This window comes from Papaver somniferum, unplaced genomic scaffold (genome assembly GCF_003573695.1).
Source record: "Papaver somniferum cultivar HN1 unplaced genomic scaffold, ASM357369v1 unplaced-scaffold_119, whole genome shotgun sequence".
NCBI classification, from domain to species: Eukaryota; Viridiplantae; Streptophyta; class Magnoliopsida; order Ranunculales; family Papaveraceae; genus Papaver; species Papaver somniferum.
This window is the reverse complement of record NW_020620936.1, coordinates 3,623,583-3,647,264: the sequence shown is the minus strand read 5'-3', so window position 1 is coordinate 3,647,264 and position 23,682 is coordinate 3,623,583. Positions and strand designations below refer to the sequence as shown.

The window sequence follows — 23,682 nt, the reverse complement described above, 5'->3', positions numbered from 1 at the left end:
TATGCGAGAAGTCAAACAAAATGCATAGTATAAGGGTATATTGTGATTCTACTGAACTACGATAACAATAAGGCTTGCATCACTTCTACTACAATGCAGTGGTTGAATTGCATTTTCATTCCCCTGTCCAAAATTATCTGCAAGGGAAATACATTAGGGGTGGTAATATTCTTAAACTACGCCTGACAGTAAAATGTGGAATTGTAGCACATCAATGATGAACCTGAATAGAGGTATTTCTACTGTTACATAGTTTCAATGAAGCTCTTTCAATTATAGAGGTGCTGGCTATAGTAAGAAAGAACACCACCATTAACTTAATTTCACTGGCACAGTTTTATATACGAAAACGTCTTTTGTATCATTCTGGCTGATTTTTCTTTTACAAAGTGTGTAAAAGATCTGTTTTGCACATGCAAATTGAAGTGGAAAGTTCCAGTATGCTTGAGCAATTTGTTTCTCTAGATTTTGCAAAAATTCAGGTTTAACCTTTGATATATTAGTGGGTCGATGCTGTGGATGATCAAGAACTGTGGAAGTTAGAGGTCTAATGAAGCACTAGAATGCGTTTCCACTTTATAATGGTTGTACTTTCGTTTAAGCTGCTGGAGAAATACAGTTTAGTGGTGAATTAGAGATATGTTGAGATAAAAGGGGTTATGAATTAATACTTGATGTTTTTTTTCTTTTCTTTATTGTATATGTGTTCTCTGATAAGAAATGGTTCGATACGACTATGCATTTTGTTTGACTTCTCTCATAATAGCGATTTCTATTAGAGATAGGATATGACCCGTGCCGTAATGGCACGGGTTTTAAACTGTTGTTATGTCCTAAATTGTGACTTTAACTTTTTTATGTTTTAATTTGGAAACTTTTTTACTGGTTTAAGAATAATCAACTTAACCCAGACAAAAACGATTTTCTTGAAATTTTATATGGTACGATTTTTCTTTTCGCAACACTTATTCTCTATTAAGATCAAAATATACTTAAGTTAACAACATACACCACATATTCACTTGAACATTGCAGGTTCAGTGCTCCGCAATTGGGATACTATTTTTCTTTTTTTTCTTCTTCCCTATCTCTAATAGAATGATTGTATTTTTTTTTTCTAATAAATCTTCCATTTCAACCTAGAAAAAAAATATACCACATATTTTTTTTGATGTTCGATTTACCCTTATAGATTGCAAAATAAATTAATGATACAAAATTAAGGGATATTTGAATGGCATGTATCCCATCTGATTTCAAATAAATAATCATTTGTAATTCACAGTGGAATATTGGAGGCGTAAGCCAGGCCAAATTGAAAAAGTGGTGAAAATATCTCTTTTCCAAAAACGAAAGGAGTGTTACATAACTGCATATCCCAATTATCAAGTAGAGCTGTTTATACCTCAACATCTGATTACTTGACCACACCCTTAAATCTCGTTCTAGTTAATAGCTGATTGCATTCTCGATGAATCCAATATATGAGAAACTGTATTAGAATACTTCACCCACTTAATCCAAGGATTGGACTCTCTTCCTCCATTGTAACCCTCCCAAAAAAAAATCCATTCAGCCCATAGAAACGTTTGATAATGAGAAGAAGAGTACCCGCTTGTTCAATTAAACTCCGAGTCTTCACTAACCAAAAATGCAGCAAGGATTAATTTCCATCGTATTGATCCTATCAAACATACACCAAATCAAATCAGTTCAAATATTAAAAAGCACATACACTTTAAAAAAAAACTGGAGAAGCTTTAGATTTGAAAAATTCACGAATTTGTCTGCTTAACCAAATTTTAGTAAAACGTACTAAAGTCGATATAAAACTAACTTGTGAAGCTAAGACATTATAAATATATTGTTGCTCATGTGATGGCATCCAGTCCATGCCTATTGGACACCCGCGGACTTCTTAAATATTATAACCATGAATTAATTTTGAACATAACGTTGGAAATTACTGTCCACCTTTAATCTCAAATATCTTGACTTTGCGGAAAAAAAATGAAAAATACGTCCGTGGTCGAGATAAAGATGTACACGTCCATCCTATAGACGATTCAATCTTACATAGAAAAGAACTATGACATCCCCGCTCCATCATCCAATCTATAAGAATTATGCAATTCAAACTTATAAAATACGTTCATGAGTTTGCATATCTAAAAGTATTAAATCTCTAAAGAGTATCCAAGTACTACTAATGGTGAGAAGCAACACCTCCATATTGTGAGTTTTTGTTTTCCATGTCACTAACATTCTGCTCCATAAAGATACCTTGATGAGAATTCCACAAATGTAACTGGGTGCATCCTAAGAAAGCCAAAAAAACAGATGTGCCAAATAAAAATCAAATGAAGAGCAGCTTCCTAGGAGGTCGGAAAAGGGATTTTTAAATAGACCAACACTAATTTACATAAATAACGATGATAATCTAAAATCTTAAAACATAGATTGTTAAAAACCAAACCCTATGACTATTCAAAGAAAGTAAAAATTGATAATTACTCACAAATACGAAGTTTCTCCACCCTCCATCGGGAGTTGTCGACGATTATGGAGAAACCCTATGTTCAATAAAAGAAAAATCAAATTAAAATTTTGGGAAAGAAAAAACGTAACCCAAATCAACCAACCCGACTGAGAAATAGACAGAATCAACATTGTCTTTGTTTTTATTACTCATGCGCATGCGTAACTCCTCTGCCATTGATGGGAAGGATGTTACACATGCACATGCTTAACGCCTTTGCCTTTCCTGGGAAGGAAACTTGAAACCAATTCGGAAAATAACGGAATGAGTAATTAGAGAGAGTGAGATATTAGGGCGAGTGATACAAAAGGAAAATATGGGTGGCAAGTGTCACGGGGGTGTTAGAATAATTGCTACGGAAACACATATTAGTAGATCAATCGTGGCCGTCCTTTATGTGTTCGAAATATAGATGACCGTCGATATGGTAAAACACCATTGTCCCATTATGTGTTTGAATTTCGTTATGTACTTTTCTAAGTTGATTTTGAAGGTATTTTCGGATTCTCAAAGTTTCTCACTTATTTGTGTTAATTCTAATTGTAATCTACACAGGCTCTCAGAAGTCAGAACATGCATAGAAATTCTCCAGATTTACGGTAATACATAATCTCCTAATTACCACATATTTTCTTTGTATACGTCTATATAATATTGCGATCTTCCTCGCAAAGTTTTATTTAAGATCCAAGATAATGGGTGATGCGCATACAATTTCACATTTTACTGTGAGGCGAAATTTTTTGGACATCGGAATGGAAATGCAATTTTTGGGGTTTTATCGAGAATTGTAATTGGGGGTAATGGATTATTCTCTCTAGCGTTTTCGTTGTTTTCAATTGACATAAATCCAACCGTGACGAAATTATTATTATGAGTGAAATCAAACAAAATGCATAGTGTAAGGGTATATTGTGATTCTTTGGAGCAATAACAATAAGGATTGCATCACTTCTACTACAATGCAGTGGTTGAATTGCATTTTCATTCCCCTATCCAAGATTATCTGCAAGGGAAATACATTAGGGGTGGTAATATTCTTAAACTACGCCTGACAGTAAAATGTGGAATTGTAGCACATCAATGATGAACCTGAATAGAAGTATTTATACTGTTACGTAGTTTCAATGAAGCTCTTTCAATTATAGAGGTGCTGGCTATAGTAAGAAAGAACACCACCATTAATTTAATTTCACTGGCACAGTTTTATATACGAAAACATATTTTGTTTCATTCTGGTTGATTTTTCTTTTACAAAGTGTGTAAAAGGTCTGTTTTGCACATGCAAATTGAAGTGGAAAGTTCCAGTATGCTTGAGCAATTTGTTTCTCTAGATTTTGCAAAAATTCAGGTTTAACCTTTGATATATTAGTGGGTCGATGCTGTGGATGATCAAGAACTGTGGAAGTTAGAGGTCTAATGAAGCACTAGAATACGTTTCCATTTTATAATGGTTGTACTTTCGTTTAATCTGCCGGAGAATTACAGTTTAGTGGGGAATTAGAGATATTTTGAGATAAAAGGGGTTAGGAATTAATACTTGCTGTCTTTTTCTTTTCTTTTCTTTATTGTATATGTGTTCTCTGTTAAGAAATGGTTCGATACGACTATGCGTTTTGTTTGACTTCTCTCATAATCCATTACCCCCAATTACAATTCTCGATAAAACCCCAAAAATTGCATTTCCATTCTCATGTCCAAAATTTTTCGCCTCACGGTAAAATGTGAAATTGTATGCGCATTACCCATTATCTTGGTTTTATCGAGAATTGTAATTGGGGGTAATGGATTATTCTCTCTAGCATTTTCGTTATTTTCAATTGACATAAATCCAACAGTGACGAAATTATTATTATAAGAGAAGTCAAACAAAATGCATAGTATAAGGGTATATTGTGATTCTCTAGAGCAATAACAATAAGGATTGCATCACTTCTACTACAATGCAGTGGTTGAATTGCATTTTCATTCCCCTGTCCAAAATTATCTGCAAGGGAAATACATTAGGGGTGGTAATATTCTTAAACTACGCCTGACAGTAAAATGTGGAATTGTAGCACATCAATGATGAACCTGAATAGAAGTATTTCTATTGTTACGTAGTTTCAATGAAGCTCTTTCAATTATAGAGGTGCTGGCTATAGTAAGAAAGAACACCACCATTAATTTAATTTCACTGGCACAGTTTTATATACGAAAACGTCTTTTGTATCATTCTGGCTGATTTTTCTTTTACAAAGTGTGCAAAAGATTTGTTTTGCACATGCAAATTGAAGTGGAAAGTTCCAGTATGCTTGAGCAATTTGTTTCTCTAGATTTTGCAAAAGTTCAGGTTTAACCTTTGATATATTAGTGGGTCGATGTTGTGGATGATCAAGAACTGTGGAAGTTAGAGGTCTAATGAAGCACTAGAATGCGTTTTCACTTTATAATGGTTGTACTTTCGTTTAAGCTGCCGGAGAATTACAGTTTAGTGGTGAATTAAAGATATTTTGAGATAAAAGGGGTTAGGAATTAATACTTGCTGTCTTTTTTTTTCTTTTCTTTATTGTATATGTGTTCTCTGTTAAGAAATGGTTCGATACGACTATGCGTTTTGTTTGACTTCTCTCATAATCATTACCCCCAATTACAATTCTCGATAAGACCCCAAAAATTGCATTTCCATTCTCATGTCCAAAATTTTTCGCCTCACGGTAAAATGTGAAATTGTATGCGCATTACCCTTTATCTTGGTTTTATCGAGAATTGTAATTGGGAGTAATGGATTATTCTCTCTAGCGTTTTCGTTATTTTCAATTGACATAAATTCAACAGTGACGAAATTATTATTATAAGAGAATTCAAACAAAATGCATAGTATAAGGGTATATTGTGATTCTCTGGAGCAATAACAATAACGCTTGCATCACTTCTACTACAATGCAGTGGTTGAATTGCATTTTCATTCCCCTGTCCAAAATTATCTGCAAGGGAAATACATTAGGGGTGGTAATATTTTTAAACTACGCCTGACAGTAAAATGTGGAATTGTAGCACATCAATGATGAACCTGAATAGAAGTATTTCTATTGTTACGTAGTTTCAATGAAGCTCTTTCAATTATAGAGGTGCTGGCTATAGTAAGAAAGAACACCACCATTAATTTAATTTCACTGGCACAGTTTTATATACAAAAACGTCTTTTGTATCATTCTGGCTGATTTTTCTTTTACAAAGTGTGCAAAAGATCTGTTTTGCACATGCAAATTGAAGTGGAAAGTTCCAGTATGCTTGAGCAATTTGTTTCTCTAGATTTTGCAAAAATTCAGGTTTAACCTTTGATATATTAGTGGGTCGATGCTGTGGATGATCAAGAACTGTGGAAGTTAGAGGTCTAATGAAGCACTAGAATGCGTTTCCACTTTATAATGGTTGTAATTTCGTTTAAGCTGCAGGAGAATTACAGTTTAGTGGTGAATTAAAGATATTTTGAGATAAAAGGGGTTTGGAATTAATACTTGCTGTCTTTTTTTCTTTTCTTTTCTTTATTGTATATGTGTTCTCTGGTAAGAAATGGTTCGATACGACTATGCATTTTGTTTGACTTCTCTCATAATAACGATTTCATATGTTTTTTTTTCATATGATAATTAACAGCCAATGAAAAGCATACTTACGGAGCTGAACACATAAAAAATAGAACAACTCTTCAAGTACATTTGACGAGTTTCTTTATGTTTTCTGGGTATTTTTTTATTGATAAGAAGAAATCAATATATTTTTTAATGACTTATAGAAGGCGTTCGAGGTGTGTTATTTTATTTCAAGCATGGTAGTTAACTTTTCACGTTCCTTTTAAGTACTTAATTTAGTATTTGGCTAATATGACAAATCCTCCAACGTGGATTAATATTCGAACTCATGTTGAACTACTAAATTATTGGGGTTACTCTTAATTATTTTCCTCCTACTTGAAATTTAGTTGGTGATTTTTTCTGAAATTCCAATTCAAGAAAGAGGCGTCGAGGACAATATCGTTTCCGTGCTAAGCGCATTTTCTCTAGCGTACCACAGAAATAGTAAAAGCTCTCTGTAATTTGAGAGAACTTAATTTCATTGTAATTAAGAATAGTACTTTAATATGGTTATTCATTGTGTGAAATTGGAAGGCTAACCATAGCAAGCTCAATTAACTTGTTTCATCATCATGGGTATCAGTTATATGTCACTTTAAGTTTTCAGATCTTATGTGTAGGCCATTTCAATGATGCTACGGAGTAACCAATTATATTGAGGATGAAGGAAAACGTCACAGAAAGGGGAAACCGATAATTTGTCTAAGTTGAGTTAAGCACCAACATTATTATGGTCTGGCAAAAATTTTCATGATGATTTTTGAATTAATTAAACATTGCTAGATTTTATTGATTTTCGGTACCATTGATCCCTACCTTAATATTTAGAGGTTTTACCGAAGGAAAATACTGATTTGATTAGGGATGTACAACGAGCATGAGGCGATATTTCGTTTACCAGAATTGTGGCACAGAGAAAATGAAAAACATTGAAGTCCGTCTCGCTTAAGTTTTTTTTTTTTTTTTTTTTTTTGAGCTAATAGGCCAATTTCTATTGTCAGTATCACTGCAAGTTACTGTTGTGTCCGTATTAATTGCAATGGTTTGGTTTTGCTGTTAGTGAATTTCTGTTTGGTTGCGTGGTTTTTGGATGGTCGTTGTGAATTTTCGTCATGATATGTGTATTTGTGTCCTTTGTTTCGCAAGCTGTGAGGTAAGCTTTTCGAGTCCTCTATCTGTGGCCGTGATATGATTATTTGTGTCCTAGATAGTTCAACCAACCATTACTCAAGGCGACAGTTCCTTGGAACTAAGAGTCCAATGCATACAAGCAATCAAGCAGATGTGGTGGTGGTGATATCTAATCAGGAGACACAAACAACCCACACCAAAATTATAGTATTTCCCATTCTAGGAGTTGCTTTTGATTAGATGTGAAAATGACGGGATGAAGATCCGTGCAGGAAGAAAGTGTGCAAGGAAATAAACCAATGTATGGAATGAAGTCGCTCGAAATAATGCAGAATGAAATACCGGGGATACTACCGATAAAAACCATAGTTAAAACTGATAGGAAAATATAAGTTTATGGTACGGGAATTTCGTTAATTCTGCTTGTAAATGTATTTGATTTGAATTGTGATCACGCAAATTAAATAAAAGGATTTCTATGAAAATGTTGACAGCCAATGATGTGACGAAGGAATTTTATATTTTGTTGCATATAAGGATACCGTAAACACAAGAACATGCTTCCAAAAGGAAAGAAAATAAGTACTGATGAACTCACGGAGAATTCAAATAAATGTACGTACTTTTGGGTGGTAAGATTGTTTAGGTAGAAAATAAACGGGGCCAAACAAGGATTAGGCTGGGTTTGGTAATGCTTTTATTTTTCCAAAAGCACTTTCAAAACCTATATATGTTAACAATTTCTGAAATTGGTGTTTGTTAAAAAAAATCAAAGTGCTTTTTACCCAAAGCACTTCCCAAATTCCTCAATTTTTAAAAGCGGGGGAGGAGGAGCTTTTAAAAGCTATAAAAGCATAAGCTTTGGTCCCACCAAAATTTAATGCTTGATTTATCGTTTTTGTCCCTATTTTATTTTGTAAATGACAAAAATTACCCTTAAAAATACATATATACAATCAATTTTTTATTTCTTATAATTTATTCTTTAAATATTATTATATTTTATTTTCAAACTATTAGATGATACCATTTCATTTAGTTTATCAAAAATAAAAATAAAAACAAATATTTAATAATTACTTAATTTTAGTTTGATTTTTTGTTTGAAAATTATGCATATATATATATAAGTGGTTAAGTAAAATAATTTTTTTTAACAATCATAATAATAGTAACACTTAGATAATTTAATATTTATTTTTTTTTCTTAAATAAAAAAAGATAATTATTTTTAAACCCTTTAAAATTGAATAAAACTATTTTCAGAGATACGTCTGTTTTTGTCATCTAATACTTTACCAAACACACTTTGGTTGCTTCTTTAATCAGCTTTAAACTTAATCAGTATTTTACCAAACGTCTAACTGCTTTTGTGTCACAGCACAACACATCAACGCACATCAGAAAAATGCTTTTATAAAAGGTGTTGCAATACCAAACTAAGCCTTAGTGTAATAAAAATAATGATTTAATTTCACATCAAAATGCTTTATTTGTCTATCGAGTTCCTTTTGCAAAGATAGATAAAAGTTTCATTTAATAGCATGTTTGGACATCATAATCAAAAGTTCAAATAGATTCTTTTAATTTTAGAAGTTGTTTACATCTAAATTAATTTCTTGCTTTTTGAGAAACTAACATTTAAAAATATTTCTTAGATTCAGATATCCGAACTTCTTATCTGAAAGGGCGAACATCAAACGCGTTGAGAAGCTAACATTTGGATTAGCAAGAACAAACTTAAGCCCGTGCCGTTACGGTACGGGTCGTATCCCAGTCTATCTTACAAAAACAAATGGTTTTTAAACCATCTGACGTTTCAAATTAGTTTTATCTTGCAATCAACGGCTCATGTTGCTCTCAAATTGCAGAAGAATGAAGGAGATAAATCGTGGCTCAGAAAGCACCCCTCCGCTCCGCCCACATGCAACGTCCCAGATTTCTTCTCCTCCCTTAATTTCCATCTCTTACGCTTATCAAAGCTAAATTGCCATTAATTGGGCTTTATTGAGCGTATTGTGCTCCAGCTTTTCATCCATAACGGATGAAATCATTTAGCACCAGCATTATTCTCTTCGATCCAAACCTGAATAATCAGGTCAATTGCTCATACGTTAGCAAAATAAAAGATAGCACCACAATTTCTGCTGTTAGGCTATAAAACTCCCCAAAAAGTTATCTTGCACAAGTTGTCAGTGCTTTCCAATCTCCCTTCTCTATCAAGATTCATTCATATAAGTTTCTCTGATTTTGGTATTTTCCCACGGAAATCTCTCTGATTTTGATACTGATGTTCAATATTTTTGTTGTTCTTTTTCCTTCTTTTCCTGAAGTTTTTTTTTTCTCTTCATCGTTGCAGATTTTTTGTAGTTACTGGTGAACAAACAATTTCTCAAGACAAACCAACATTCGCTTTAAGTAAATGTCATTATGGGTATGATGCCAATCTAGCAGCTGTTGTTATTCATTGATTTAGGTTAGGTAATTGGGCTGATGGGATTTACTGTATGCTCACATATCGCGGTACTTAGAGTTTATTTTAATTGAAATAGATTGGGAACAAATTAAATTGAATGTTGTTTATATATATATTTTTTGGCAGGTGATGATTGCACTTGATGAACCTGATATTGGGGTTGCTGGGATCAATTTGATGCACACTGAAAGTCTCTAGGAGTAGGAAGACAGGTTCGGTTTTATTTATCTTGGTTTTTCATTTATAAAATGCAGCAAGAAATTGCATCAGTGGATTGTAATTGCAGAATAGGGTCATCTTTTGTTCTTTTCATGTAACCTACAATTGTATATTGCAGGAGAGGATGAGCAGGCATAACAACATTCACAATAATAGGATGAACAGACGTATACTGACAATTTTCAGATGAGCTGACATCCAAAGTAAGGAGTCTATTTTATCTAAATGTTCTCTTCTAGATATCCAGTAACATTCTGGAATCTTATGTTATAGTTGTTGTATTATTTTTAGTATGAAGTATGCTTTCTGAAACTTTTGTAAAATTGGCAGTATACGTTATTTCTGAGGTGTTTTGCTTTTACTACTCTTTGTTCTTTGGGTTAGGAAACTGAGAGTCCTAAGATTTACATGACTTCTGTGCTTAATATTGTATTTGTTTCTATAATGTAGAACCACCCACTGAGTTCCGAGCCTTAGATGTGGCAGTGGAAGCTTTTTGTAGTTTTCACGGTGCCTGTTCAACATAATTGAAAATTGCTGCTTATCTAGCATTAGAGGAGCTGACATCCAACGTAGGAAGGAGTCTATTTTATCTAATGTTATCTTCTAGATATCCAGTAACATTCTGGAATCTGATATTCAAAGATACAGTACCATATGTATTAACTAGAATACTTTATGATTCTAGGACTTTATCCTGTGACACCCATTGTCATTAGTCTGCAACCCTGACTATAAACTTTTCAACCCTGCCCTGTGTGAATAACTCGACTTAATCCCTTACATATCTTTTAGGTATATATGTTATTTCAATCTCTACTTAACAAGATCAACATCTGAAACTGGAGGTAAGTCGTGTTTCAGTTTGTGTTTGGTCACTGTTGTGGCATTAATCGTATTTTATAGTTAGTGTTTCTCTAATCTTAAATATAAAAACTAAGCGTCAGATGCTTCTGCACCCAACTTTTTCTCTGTGTCTCTCATAGTCGCAATTGAAATTCCACTTATCATCCACCAATCTATGTAACTATTGTTTTGGTCATTATTGGTTAATTTGTGTTTGAAATTCGTTAACTGAACTTTAACTGAATCCATGAATTTATTTTTTTGATTGGAATTTTGAATGGGAATGGAGAAGATAAGCAAATGAATGACATTGTATATGCCATGTCTCCACAATTTTCTATCTAACCAGTTAGGATGTGTAAAAGGTTTGAAACAAAAAATGCATTTGTGGTTAGCCTTAGAACATCGATTTCAGTGGTTCTTTTTTATTTTCTTGCTCGATTGCTCCCCTTAGGTGTTTGTATATTCACGGGTTAGTCCAGGTTTATTCCAATTGTTTTACATTTCAATATCTTTATCACGTAAATTCCTAATCTTAGAATGAGAAATTAACCCTAGAATTTTGATCAATGTTTGTTTGGTTTCAGTGTCATCAGTTGGTAATGTTAGTTTGATCCTGCAATCATAGGGGCGAAACCTTTCAGTGTCATCATTTTTTTAGTTCTTAATTAAAGTTGTTGATTTGATGTCGGTGTTTATGTAATTAGGGAATGATGGATAGATTATATTCGAATGAATGGACAAAGATCTACAAATCGTTGAACGATGGTAGGACTCAGGAGATTATGGTTCTTTCCTCTGGCTTGCTTCCTACATTGTAAGTAATTATGATTATAAAATGTATCTTGATTTTCTATAGTTACGTTAGTAGTGATGGGGAAAAGAAACGAAGAATCTTAGAAGTGCTTTATATAAGACAAAGATCATGCATGGTTGCGTCTGATATCTCAAAGGCTTTGGCTCATTACTTGCATGAATTTGCTCTTTAGATGCATCTCAAAAGCTGGTATGCTTTTAGCCATTACCTACTTTACCACTCGCTTACTTGATTTTTTAATCTCTTTGCCTAATGAGACTGCGGAAAGTTATTACAACTATTGCAACTGTTAAAGATTCACAAGACAAGAAATTCGTGCGTGAAGAAGACGAATACTAACAAATAGTGGTGGAATTGATTCCTCCAGTTCAATTAGTTCATCCACTTCGATCGACTTTACCGTAACCACAACAATATGAGAGTTGGGGTGAAAACTGATAATTTATATTATGTTGTTACACACATTTTTGACCAGTTCAATCATGTTCTTGCAACAATATTAGTCCAGTTCAATTACACACATTTTAGACCTTCACTCATTAGTTAAATATTCAATGTTCTTACATAATCATTTGTATGATAGAGTTTCGTGCACACCTATCCTTGGAAATGTCAGCTGAGTGGTTCTTTATACCGTGAATTCATTTTGTAGTATACGATATATATGCCAATGATGGATTCTTTTTTTTGGTTCTCTTGACACGTTAATATTGAGTAGTATACGTACATTTTTTGTTTGAAAAGATTGTTTTATGGCTTGATTTGAAGTAATACGGTTGCGTTTGGGTGAACATGTTAAAATTGATTCTCATTTGACTAATGTATTCTATAAATTTCAATCAGTTATAAATAAATTTCAATCAGTTACAAAGAACTTACTATACTCTACTTCTGTGTATCCTATGTCTTAAATGGGTAACTTTGAGTCACCACTAACTCTTTCAACGGATATTGTTTTGTTAAAAAATGAAGAAGAATGAATCAAAGAACAAAGTGATCGCAGCAATTAAATGGACCCAATGAAAGGAAAAAAAAAAATAGTGCAACTTATAACTGGAAGAGTAAAAGCTCGCAGAGAAATCAACATAAAGTGAAAGAATACAGAGTTCTGAGTGAGAAAAGAAGGAATTATACCCAGCCACTTATGTTTTTACAAAACACAACGCGATGCAGGTTCTTAGCATGAAAGACGCTTTTCAATAACCACAAGCCAAGTTTTCTTGGGTTTGAATTCGAATCTAGCGGAAACGACAACAGAGGTGATAAAATTTGAAACAACCTTTTACATTTAAACGAATAGGCAGCTTCTATCTCTGTATCAACGTATAGATCGTTATTGGAATTTCAGTATTAATTGTTACTTCGTTTTACCATTGATCACGATCACTGTACGTATATAAGAGGATGCAAGTTAGATGTCATTAATTGGGTGCAGTGGAAATGAATAGTACTATATGAATGAAATTATTATTGTTATATCTTCTTTTTATGCAAGTTATAAATTCTATTTTCACATTGGGAGGGAGTATAAGAACCACCAGAGGTTGTATTTTTCGTTACAAAAGTGTACGAAATATCTAACAAAACGTCGTTAATCATTTTATATTATGTGTTTCTAATATGAACCATCTTAACAGTGAATCTCTGCCAAGCCTAGCCTCTCCCATATATCATTGGAAAAAATCACTAAAATAAGTACCTTGGTTTATGAATTTCAAGAGTGACACCGTGTGATACCAACTACAACACAGCCCGGGCCGTTACGGCACGGAACATATACTAGTATATATATAATAATAGATGGTTGAGGTTATAACTTATAGGGGGCCAAACACAATCTCTGCCATCCAAAAATCCAGACAATCTTAGCCGCTCTTTGACCTAGAGACATATACACTATCTTTCCTTAGAACATTGATGACTAAGGGTTTCATAAAAGACAATTTAATTTTGTGATAATTAATTTGGACCGTTTCATGTTTTATGGTGTTAATAGTGTTTAATACACCATAATAACTTCTCATTGAATGAATGGTATTAAAAAGAGTACAAAATCAGATTTTGGTTGGAAAAAAAATGTTTTTTCTTTTGGAGTGAGTTCTCTATCATGTTACTTGAGTTTCTAAGAAAATGATATTTTTTGCGAGAAAGAAAAACAGGCGTGTGACCATCCTTGGTTTTTCTAAAGAATTTCTGAGCAAGAATGAAATTTGGAAGTTTCACATCCTCTCAACGTCCAAGAGTGATTGTGTAAGAGATTGAACTCGACTGTTTTATCTTGGCGAGGACGCGACAACGATGAACTGCTTGCACAATCTTGGGCAGAGCCGCTAAACGTCTTCAAGAGAGCGACCTAGTCCGCAACTCATCCATAACATTTGTTTCGTATTTGATTTTTATTTTTTGTGTAGGCATAGTTCAGCAATTGTTCCAACAAAAACATATAGACAAGTTTCTGTAATTTCAAAGGACAATGATGTGCAACATTAAAGTAAAGCAGTATTTTTCAAGTTAAAAAAAGGGCGTGTTGTTCTTCTGGGATTTAAGATCATGAAACTCTTGTTACTTCTTTGTTGGAGAAAACTAATTTTATACTGGAATAACAGACTGATCTAAAATTGTTGTTCCAGGCAAATTTATAGTCTTCAAAGTAGTCTGAGGTCTCGAGAATTCAAACACCCGAACTGGTTTCACTCGCATCGAATAAAACACAACTAGACGAAAGTAGTTTGGCATTATTCCTGGATACTAGGTATCTCAGGTAACATCTTATCCCATGTGGATCACAAAGTAAAAAATTAACACTTGTTTCTGAGCTAATCGACTCAGTAACGAATAAGTGAAATTATGGGAAAAGTAGAACCAACTTCCCTGCAATCATAGCTGAAAAGATATGGACATAAGTCTTTTCACTGATGAAAAAGGAATATTAAAGGTTGATAAATTAAGATGGATGCTAACTGAGAGATACAATAGGATTATCCAGAATACAACTAGTAGTGGTATCCAAACATCATTAGTTATTCAGAGACACATTAATTTATGGTCTCCTATAGCAAATGATTCACATGTATGTACTTTGTAAAACTCAAATCAACTGTCCAATATAATTAATGATAGGGGAAATTCTAGATACAATCCTTATACAAGGATGGAAAGCACAACCTCAAGATCAGTTTAAACTGAACTTTGTTGCCTCATGGGTAAGTGATTTTTTCAACTCATGTTATGGACTAATGTTTCATGATGGTGCCGGTGAAGGTATCACAGCTCGATCTAGGACCTTCATTGAAGCCAACGTTAAGGAGGCATAGCTCGATCTGAAACCTTCATTGCAACCAACGTTTAAGAAGATGAAGCTCTATCTTTGCTTGAAACTGCAAAATGGGCAAATGACATGAAGCTTCAGAATTTATGGGTTAAAAGGGACTGGCAGAGAACTGTTCAATTTACCTTAGGTTTAAACAATATGGTTCAATAAAGAAATCAAGCAATTATCATGGAAACAGTGAAGGTCTTGAAGATGTGTAAAAATAAATAAATCAGTATGCCGAATTATCATTTTTCAGTAGATAAAATGTCTTCTACTTGTGAATGTAATCCAGTTTCAATATAGGAGGATTAAAGTTTGTTGAGGCCTTGAGGGATTCCAATATTTCAATCTTTTCGAATGAAATAAGGGCCACCAACAAAACTACCACACCGAAAAAAACCAAACCCGAACAGGTGTATGTGCTACAGAGAATGGGAATATAAATAAGAACCGATAGAGAGTGGGTACAAGGATCGACTCTATGCCTATTCCCGACATTATCGGTACCTGAAAAACCGGTTCATCTAAGCCCTAGATATGGTATAATCCTAGCCATTCGTTTATAGTTAGATCTGATCCTAGGATGTAGTGTTTTTTCATCTCACTTTCAGTCTTTCACTCTAAACTTCGATTCTTCTTCATCATCACCACAACAACACCACGACTAACACTCTCACCACCTTCTTCACGGCCACCACTACCTTTTCTTCTTCTTCTACTTCCTGGACAAACACTCTTTTGCTTGCTAATTTATGAGATATACAACTATTAGTCACATTAATTTACACACAAGTTGTCTTTTTCTGTTTTCTTTTCCTCTACATAAATATAACTCTCTATCTCAATTATGGTTTGAAAGATTGAAAATATCTCCATGATTTCCCCCCTCAATCTCTCAAAAATAATTTCAAAATTGTTAAACGCAATCTGGGTTATTTGGGTATCCAATTGATTTGTTTCTAATTGATTGGATTTTAGTTAGGGCATAAAATGTGGGGTTTTCATATTATGATGAATCTTTTTGTTACATGTACGTATGTAATTCTTTTCTATCGAAATGATTGCCAATGGCATCTCATGGTGGGAGTTTATTTTTTTCCCGAAATCAATCACATAATGAAATTGATTAAATGCTATGGTTTGATTAAGAAGGCGTAATTGGGGGATACTTTTATTATTTGGGGATAGAGGAAAAAGACAAAAAATGGATTTAAATATCAAATCAGGGTCACCCCTTATTTATGTATTTTAACTAATTCCTAATCTACCCCTCACTAATCAGGTTTAGTGATTAATTATAATTAAAAAATTCATAAGATTATTTGATAAATGATTAGTGTGTATATTTGAGTGAGGTGAGAGTAGAAGGAGGGAAAAAGTTTGAGAGAAAACTTTTTGTTTTTGTGAAAATGGTGGATGATTATGAAGAGAGAATTGCAGCTGAATCTTTAGCTCAACTACAACAAGGAGCATACCTTCAATCTTCAGCTAATGATAACACTAGTGGAAAATAGCAGTTTCGCGACCGTCAAAGCAAGTCATAGATACAAATTAAAGACTTGCTTTGGCGGTCGAGAAAAAGGTCATTGTTTGAGCGTCCTTTTCATCTATGACTAGGTTGTGGGGGTCGTGGAGCAACTTGCATCAATGACCGATTCTAACCGTTCAAGGGTTAATGCTGACTGTTGCCGGTCGTAGATATACATTTTAATATAAAAAAATAATGATTCAGAATTGTCTAATGCACTCAAACCAAACTAAAATTCAAATCAAACTTGCACTCACACATCCAAATAATCCTTCCATTTCACATTCATTGATTCACTAGGTTCAAAATTACACAAAAAAAAGAAGATGTAATGCTTTATTAACATTTGAATCCAGTTTACACTTGGGCAAAAAAACAACCAAAACTCCTGAAAAAGTAAGTAAAATGATAAAGCTTTCTTACAATGAGTGCAAACTAACCAAGATGACCATGTAGGCTTCAATGTCTCCTTGCTGAAGCCGCCTCACAAACTATAGATCGACGTGTTTGTCTCCCTACTTGCTTCAAATTTGAACTACCTGGAAAAGAAACAACAATGAAATGAGTCAAGTCTATTTTTTCCTGTCATAAACATACACACAAGGAAAACCATGCATCAACACCAACAAAACAGAGAAAAACATAACCAATAGCTCTACAAAAAACCTACATTAGCATCTCGACTGAAGCGAATTCAAATACCGTTCCCAAGAAAACGTACTGTAGACAAGCCCCCAAGATAATGTCTGTGCTGAGATAGTAATCTAATTACCACCATATACAAGACCTATGAACCTAATTAAACAACAAAAATGAAAGTACATAAAAGAAAACTTTAACCGAAGATTCCATAAAGATATATTTCTTGTGAATCAGGGAAACTGCATGATGCAAGGGAAAATAAAGAATACAAGTATGCAGCTAGTGCATTTGTTGAAGTGGGGTAACTTAAAAAACATTTAGCTATACCAATAATCATGTGATTTCGTAAGAGTTCAACGACATTTAGCTAGTTGAATAATATAATTGAACTGGCCATAGAAAGGAACACAACAAAATGCAACAGGGGAGTTAGAGAATGATACAGACCCACAAGCTTATTCCACCAATTATTAGGTCCAAAGACCTTGTTGAATTTGATCCTGCAAAGAGCTGTCGACTCATTGAACAGTTTGCAACGTGATAAAGATACCTTATTGAATTGATCCTGCAAATAGCTGTCAGCTCCCTCAGAACCTGATCTGATTGCTTTTATATGACATTGCAAAATGTGCCATATGGGTCAGTGTAGTATCTGCAAACATAGGCTTCCAGTTTACAAGTTGTTTTAAAAAATACTGATCTGAGTGTGCTAAACCAGCAAATGCAAGAGCAATATTTGGCAGGCCATCCTAATTCCTAACTGGCCTTGCAGTAAATAAATATCATCAGCACGTACAGGTCAACCAGCTATCGGTGATCTACCATAAGCTACGAAACAACAAACGAAGAAACTTGGATAGTATATTTCACCTAAAAAAATAAACCATAAGCTACGAAACAACAAGCAGTAGTGCTACTTCAAGCCTACAAACAAGTAAAATCAGGATCAGAGAGAAAGAGCATTTTTATTACAACATATTGAAGTTATGCACATATTAGACACTTCTGACATGAAAATCTAACCTGCCAAGTTGGAATTCGAAGGTTCTTAGCATGCTTAGTTGATGTAATATTATGCCATTAAGTTTTTTTGAAGCTTAATACGTTCTACGAAATGAAAACGGGAACTTAGCCAACACTAGTACTTACGAAACAACTTCACCCATACTTTACAACCAACTAGGATTTTTAGTTTTAATCAATGACACCAAGTTTAATTATCGACACATTTATAGATCATTATCAGTTAAAGGATTTTCCTTATATCGAAGCTAAAGTTGTACCTGGTAGAGAGCATGGCTTAGCTCTTGCCTTGCTGTATGTAATTGTTGTTCTAATGCAAAATGTGATAGCATGATCCCACTCCTATAAAGACAAAACAAAAACTGAAATTACAAAATTGACAAAACGAAAAACTTAGAAATTTTAAATTCTGCTAACATCAGCGTTAGAAGCTACAATAAGTAACAAGATTAACATATCTCACCTTATTTGTTTTCACAGGCATAAGATTATTCATTATAAGTGGATCCCCAGCCACAGGACATTTCCCCAAATCCTGAGTAACAAAATAACAAGAAATCCGACTTTCAGAATTCTGACCCTCTAAAATTTCTTGTTTGTCACTGTATATCATTAGCTATTAGGTGAGTGCAAACGAGGCGAGAAGTACAAGCAACACAGCAAGGGAAAGAGTTGGAAACCACATTTTTAATAAGAAAAGGCAAATACAAACACTAAAAATAGTCAACCAACACCAGTAACTACCATTCAAACTACATTCTTTTTAACATGCTCAACTAATTATCAAGCCTTAAACTAGAACCAATACAAATTTTGGGGTTGATGTCATATTCTGGTGAACAACAAGAACAAGCAAAATAATGTCCATGTAGGAAGTTCACAACTTGACTAAACTAGTTCAGAAGTAATAGTTAAGGTGGGAAACATAGTAGGTACCATGTACCCTTAAACAAAAACAATTTGACGTCCATACTACCCTGCAACAGTGTACATATAAAGGAATCCAGCAATGTCCATAATAGCAGATGTCACAGTAGTCGGATACCAGCCATCGTTATCAAACAAAAAGTTGTTACCTTGGGCGATTCTGCAGCAACAATTACAACAGAAGAAGTCTCATCCCCAGCTTTTCGATCTTAAATCTCAGGCAACTCTACAAGAGAAAAAATAGTTCACAAAGGAGAGTGTTAAAATAGAAAACAGAAACAAACCCAAAAAATAAAGAAACCAAATGTATCTACATTAGCTTAGCAGGCGGATGTTCAACTTCGGAGATCTTCAGTTTAATAACACCATCATAATTGTCACATGACCGATATCATATACAAAATTTTCAAATCCAATAGGTCCATGTGAAAAACCAATAAATCCACTGGCAATCTCTTCTTAACATAAGATTTCCTTTCTCCACTATCACTACAAACCAATTACCAACAATTATCAGAGCATCAAACCACTATTAATTTCACAACATATTATTTTATATGATTTGATCTTTAAAACAAGGTCTAAGCCAAACTCTCCACCATTTTCAACCAAACTTTCACTACTACCAGTCTACCACTATCACCAACTAAAAGGGAAACCGAAAATTACCATTTATATAAACATTACTTTGGAATTGCTTCTTCCATCCTTGGTTGTCGATCATAGATGCCTTCCATTTTCCCTTATAGGTGGAATGTCATTGTACTCTTTTGAAACATAAAATGGCAAGACAATTAGTAAATAAACATGAAGATCGAAGTTGGTGATTGGGAACGTATGTACCCTCATTCTTCAACCCACCTAATACTTCACTTTGTTCACCAGATGGAATAACTGCAGTATCATGAATAGAGGCAACTATTAGTTTTGCAACAAATTATGGACTTCAAATATTCAAAACAAGAACAAAATGAAACATCACCATTATTGAACTTGCTTTCATTACTATCCCATGTCTCCACCTGCAACAAAGTAAAATTCCCATAAACATAAACACTAAGAAAAAAAAACAAAGATGAAACCCCTAATGGTTTATATGCAACAACACTAAACTTAACAATTTGGAACAAAATCACCTTCCTACAAATCACATATCATACCCATAACTCCAAACCCCAGATGGAAATTAAAAAAGAAAAAATCTTACCAACTTTTTTGTGTATGAAATTGAGGGGGAAAAAAAACCCAAACTAGATCTTGAATCCAAAAAAAATCCTACCAAGTTTAGAACTGAAACCTGACTAAATAATACAAAACAGAACATACCCTAGATTAGAATAGATAATCGAAACCTTAATTCATCAAAATCCAGATAAATACGAAATTGCTGAGACAAATTAAGAAAAATCCCTAAATGCCTATCAATTATAATTAGAGACCTTGGATTAAATCACGAGGACCAACTGCATGAAACTGAAAATTTCTTCACAGAATCGCTTGTATATGAACTCTAATTTCTTAGCAGACCTAAAAATATGAAGAAATTTTAAGTTTCAGTGGTGGAATATAAAAGATGAAAAACCAGATATTAACCGAGAACGGAAGATTAATGGAAAATCAATCTGAAATTTCTGATTTCAGACCCAAGAAATAATATTGGGGGAAATCGAGTGAAACCAGAAACTGATAAGAAAAGAAATTAAAATTCCTGATGATGGATTTTTTTTTTTGAAAAACCCTAAGATAGTAAGAATCTAGAAGTGAGAATACCTTCAGACCGAGTAGATCAGCATAATTTCTACTCCATCTGCTATCAAATTTGAGAAACTTGTACCAACAAAGATGCAGCGAAAGATTATGGAGTTCGTAGAGAATGAGAAAAATCAAACTTGAAACCTGACAGTACCAGATGAAGTTTGTAGAATCAAACCCAAACTCACTGTAACTGCACGAAATTGAGAGATACAGAGATATGGTGATGAAGTTTGTAGAAGAACTTGGTTTTAGTGGTGGATTTCGATCTGGTTTTTTGTGGTATCTCGAGAGACAGAGAGGAAGAGAGATGTGAAGAAGTGTTTTGGTGCTTCTACGAATGGAGAGAGATATGTAAGTGACATCTTCTCGATGATAACAAAGCCTCTCTCCAGCTAAATCCAGCCATTAATCTAGTAAGATAATCGTGACCATAGGAATTAAAAATACTAAAACTATGTTCATCAGTCAAGGAATGAATAGTCAAAGAGGGCTAGAATAGTAAATATACAACGACTGGTTTTAATGCTTGACTAAATGTGAGACGGTCTTGACCGGTACAAGGTCAACGCTAGCGAGGGTCGTGGATGTGGGTTGAAAAAACCCCATTTTCCACTAGTGTAACCATTCACAATTGAAATTGTATGATGAACCAACACCCTTAGATCATGATTTTTGTGAGCAAGAAGAATTTCGTGAAGAACCAACCCAAGAAAGTAAACAAGCTCAACAGACAATCACTCCCAATACTCAGATAAAGGTGCCAATGTGTTGAAAATTTGATTTTTTTCTCTTCGAATCCACCATTGTTGCAGCTGAAATAGCTCGATGCCAGCATGGACGTAGTATGAATACAATGCCGGCAGTACTATTACCGGCGTAATATCCATACTACAGCCATGCCGGCCTTTAATATCCCCCATTTTGAAATGCAAGCCGGCATTGTATTCAACCAAAAACACCATGCCGGTACAAAAGTTATTTTTTACCTACCACCGAATATTCTATGGAATATGCTACGGGCATGGTTCAATTCTAACGTGACCATGTCGGTACCTCCCAAAAAAGCATACAGGAAGCAGTGTCTTCCAAAGCTAAATATCGGCGTGGTTGATTAATTATCGGGCATGCCGGCACCTTGTACCGGCGTGGAACCATAGGTAACAAGCATGCTGGCACCTTGTACCGGCGTGGAACCATAGGTAACAAGAATGCCGGCACCTAGGTTTCCGGCGTTAATTTCAAGTGAAATTTTAATGCCGGAAGCGTTTCAAATTTGGTCTTCAGTTTCGGTTCAGTTCGACCATGCCGAAACTTTGGTCGAGCATGCCGGAACTGTGGTCCGGCATAGTATTTTAAACTTTTTTTGGAACTAATTTAAATTTCTTTTCATTCGTCCCTCAGATTGTGACATATACTGATCCAACAAATGCAAGAACGCTTGGTCAGGATACGTCAGAATACTATAAAATGCCACTAGTATGTTATCAAAGAATAATTTTTACTTAGTATCTTGAACTTTACAAATGGATTGCTTATAATGAACCTTATAATGTATTTATGTAGGGATAAAATCTAAAGAGGAAGCAATTGTTTGGGCTAAAGATACGGCTCTTAAGCACATGTGTGTGTTGGTGAGGAATACCCAAGGTTCAAAGATTCATTTTGGGATGGCTTGCGAGAGAAGTGGGGTATACAAGGAGGAGAATATCCACAAGAGAAAGGGTTATGTATATCCAAAGAAGACTAATAGGGTATACAAGACTCGTACGAGGAAGGATAACTGCCCATTTAAGCTTGTAATCCATTTAAGAGACAAGGAATGGGATTGTGATGTGTGGTTCGGCCGCCATAACCACTCGGATCCGGGAGTTTTTGTTGGTCACTCCCTAGTTTCTAAGCTAAAATCTCATGAATTTGAGGATGTAAAGAGAATGACCAAAGCATGCATCAAACCAAGACAAATTCTTGGAGGCTTCAAATAAAAGGATCGGAAGAACGTTTCTTCTCTAAGTATAATTTATAGCGCACAAGCAACTATTAGAAAGAGGGAATGGGAAGGTAGGAGTGTTATGCAAGAATTTGAGAAGATATCTTTGGATCACAACTAAACTCGTATCATCAAAAGAGGGCCTGAGAACAAGCCCCTTCAAATATTCATTTCCATCCCTTGCTTGCACAATTGGATCATACATATTTTTGTGTTCTTATGATGGATTGCACCTACAAGACAAACAAATACAAATGTCGTTGTTCAACATCGTGGGGAAAACATCGGACAAGGTATCATTCACATTGGCTTGGTGTTTAATGGAAAACGAGAAGGATTATAATTATAATTGGGCATTAAGACAACTGAAATTATTCTTCGGGGAAAATCATCTTCTGAGGGTCATCATAACCGATAACGATGACGCATTAATGAGTGCAACATCCGACGTCATCCCGGATGCAAAAAAAAATCCTATGTACATATCATATAGGTCAAAATGTGATAAAATCTTGTCATGTTTTGTTTGAACCCACTAAGGAGGATATTAAGAAGAGAATGATTGTTCAACTAGAGGAAGATGTTCGCAAGAAGAAACTATCACCCGAAGAAGAAGAAGATGAAAGAGGAAAGATTAAAGAGCGAGTGGACAAAGAACACGATGAAAATCATAAAAAGTGGTTGGAATTTCTAAGAGAGTGGGAGAAAGTTTATTGGTCTCTTACCGAGGATACGTACGAAAAGAATTTGAACATGTTTATTGCCAATTGGAACGAAGTGTATCCAAGTGCCGTCTCGTATTGTCGGAAGCAATGGTTGGATAAGTACAAGGAAAATTTTGTGCGTGCATGGACAAACCGGT

General features: G+C 34.4%; 2 long non-coding RNA genes across 18 annotated transcripts; one reads left to right on the top strand and one right to left on the bottom strand.

Annotated features, from left to right (window-relative positions):
• The first annotated feature begins 9,195 nt into the window (after positions 1-9,195).
• On the top strand, positions 9,196-13,077 carry LOC113330791. 3 transcript variants are annotated; one of them, XR_003350505.1, is made up of 6 exons: positions 9,196-9,540; positions 9,647-9,721; positions 9,890-9,975; positions 10,101-10,185; positions 11,536-11,645; positions 12,618-13,077. It is a non-coding gene; the product is annotated as an uncharacterized LOC113330791 (long non-coding RNA). The 3 variants fall into 3 exon arrangements; XR_003350506.1 differs by lacking the exon at positions 12,618-13,077 and adding an exon at positions 11,903-12,388; XR_003350504.1 differs by lacking the exon at positions 12,618-13,077 and having other exon boundaries at positions 9,199-9,540; positions 11,536-12,388.
• A 3,669-nt stretch (positions 13,078-16,746) lies between these two features.
• On the bottom strand, positions 16,747-21,199 carry LOC113330867. Of its 15 annotated transcripts, XR_003350563.1 has the most exons (12): positions 20,849-21,196; positions 20,518-20,605; positions 20,286-20,379; positions 20,061-20,100; positions 19,940-19,972; positions 19,748-19,845; positions 19,228-19,304; positions 18,615-18,686; positions 18,412-18,493; positions 17,576-17,780; positions 17,157-17,281; positions 16,747-17,025 (listed from the first exon to the last, which is right to left on the bottom strand). It is a non-coding gene; the product is annotated as an uncharacterized LOC113330867 (long non-coding RNA). The 15 variants fall into 15 exon arrangements; XR_003350562.1 differs by adding an exon at positions 19,393-19,567 and having other exon boundaries at positions 16,747-17,780; positions 20,849-21,199; XR_003350565.1 differs by adding an exon at positions 19,393-19,567 and having other exon boundaries at positions 16,747-17,780; positions 19,766-19,845; positions 20,849-21,199.
• Positions 21,200-23,682: the final 2,483 nt, after the last annotated feature.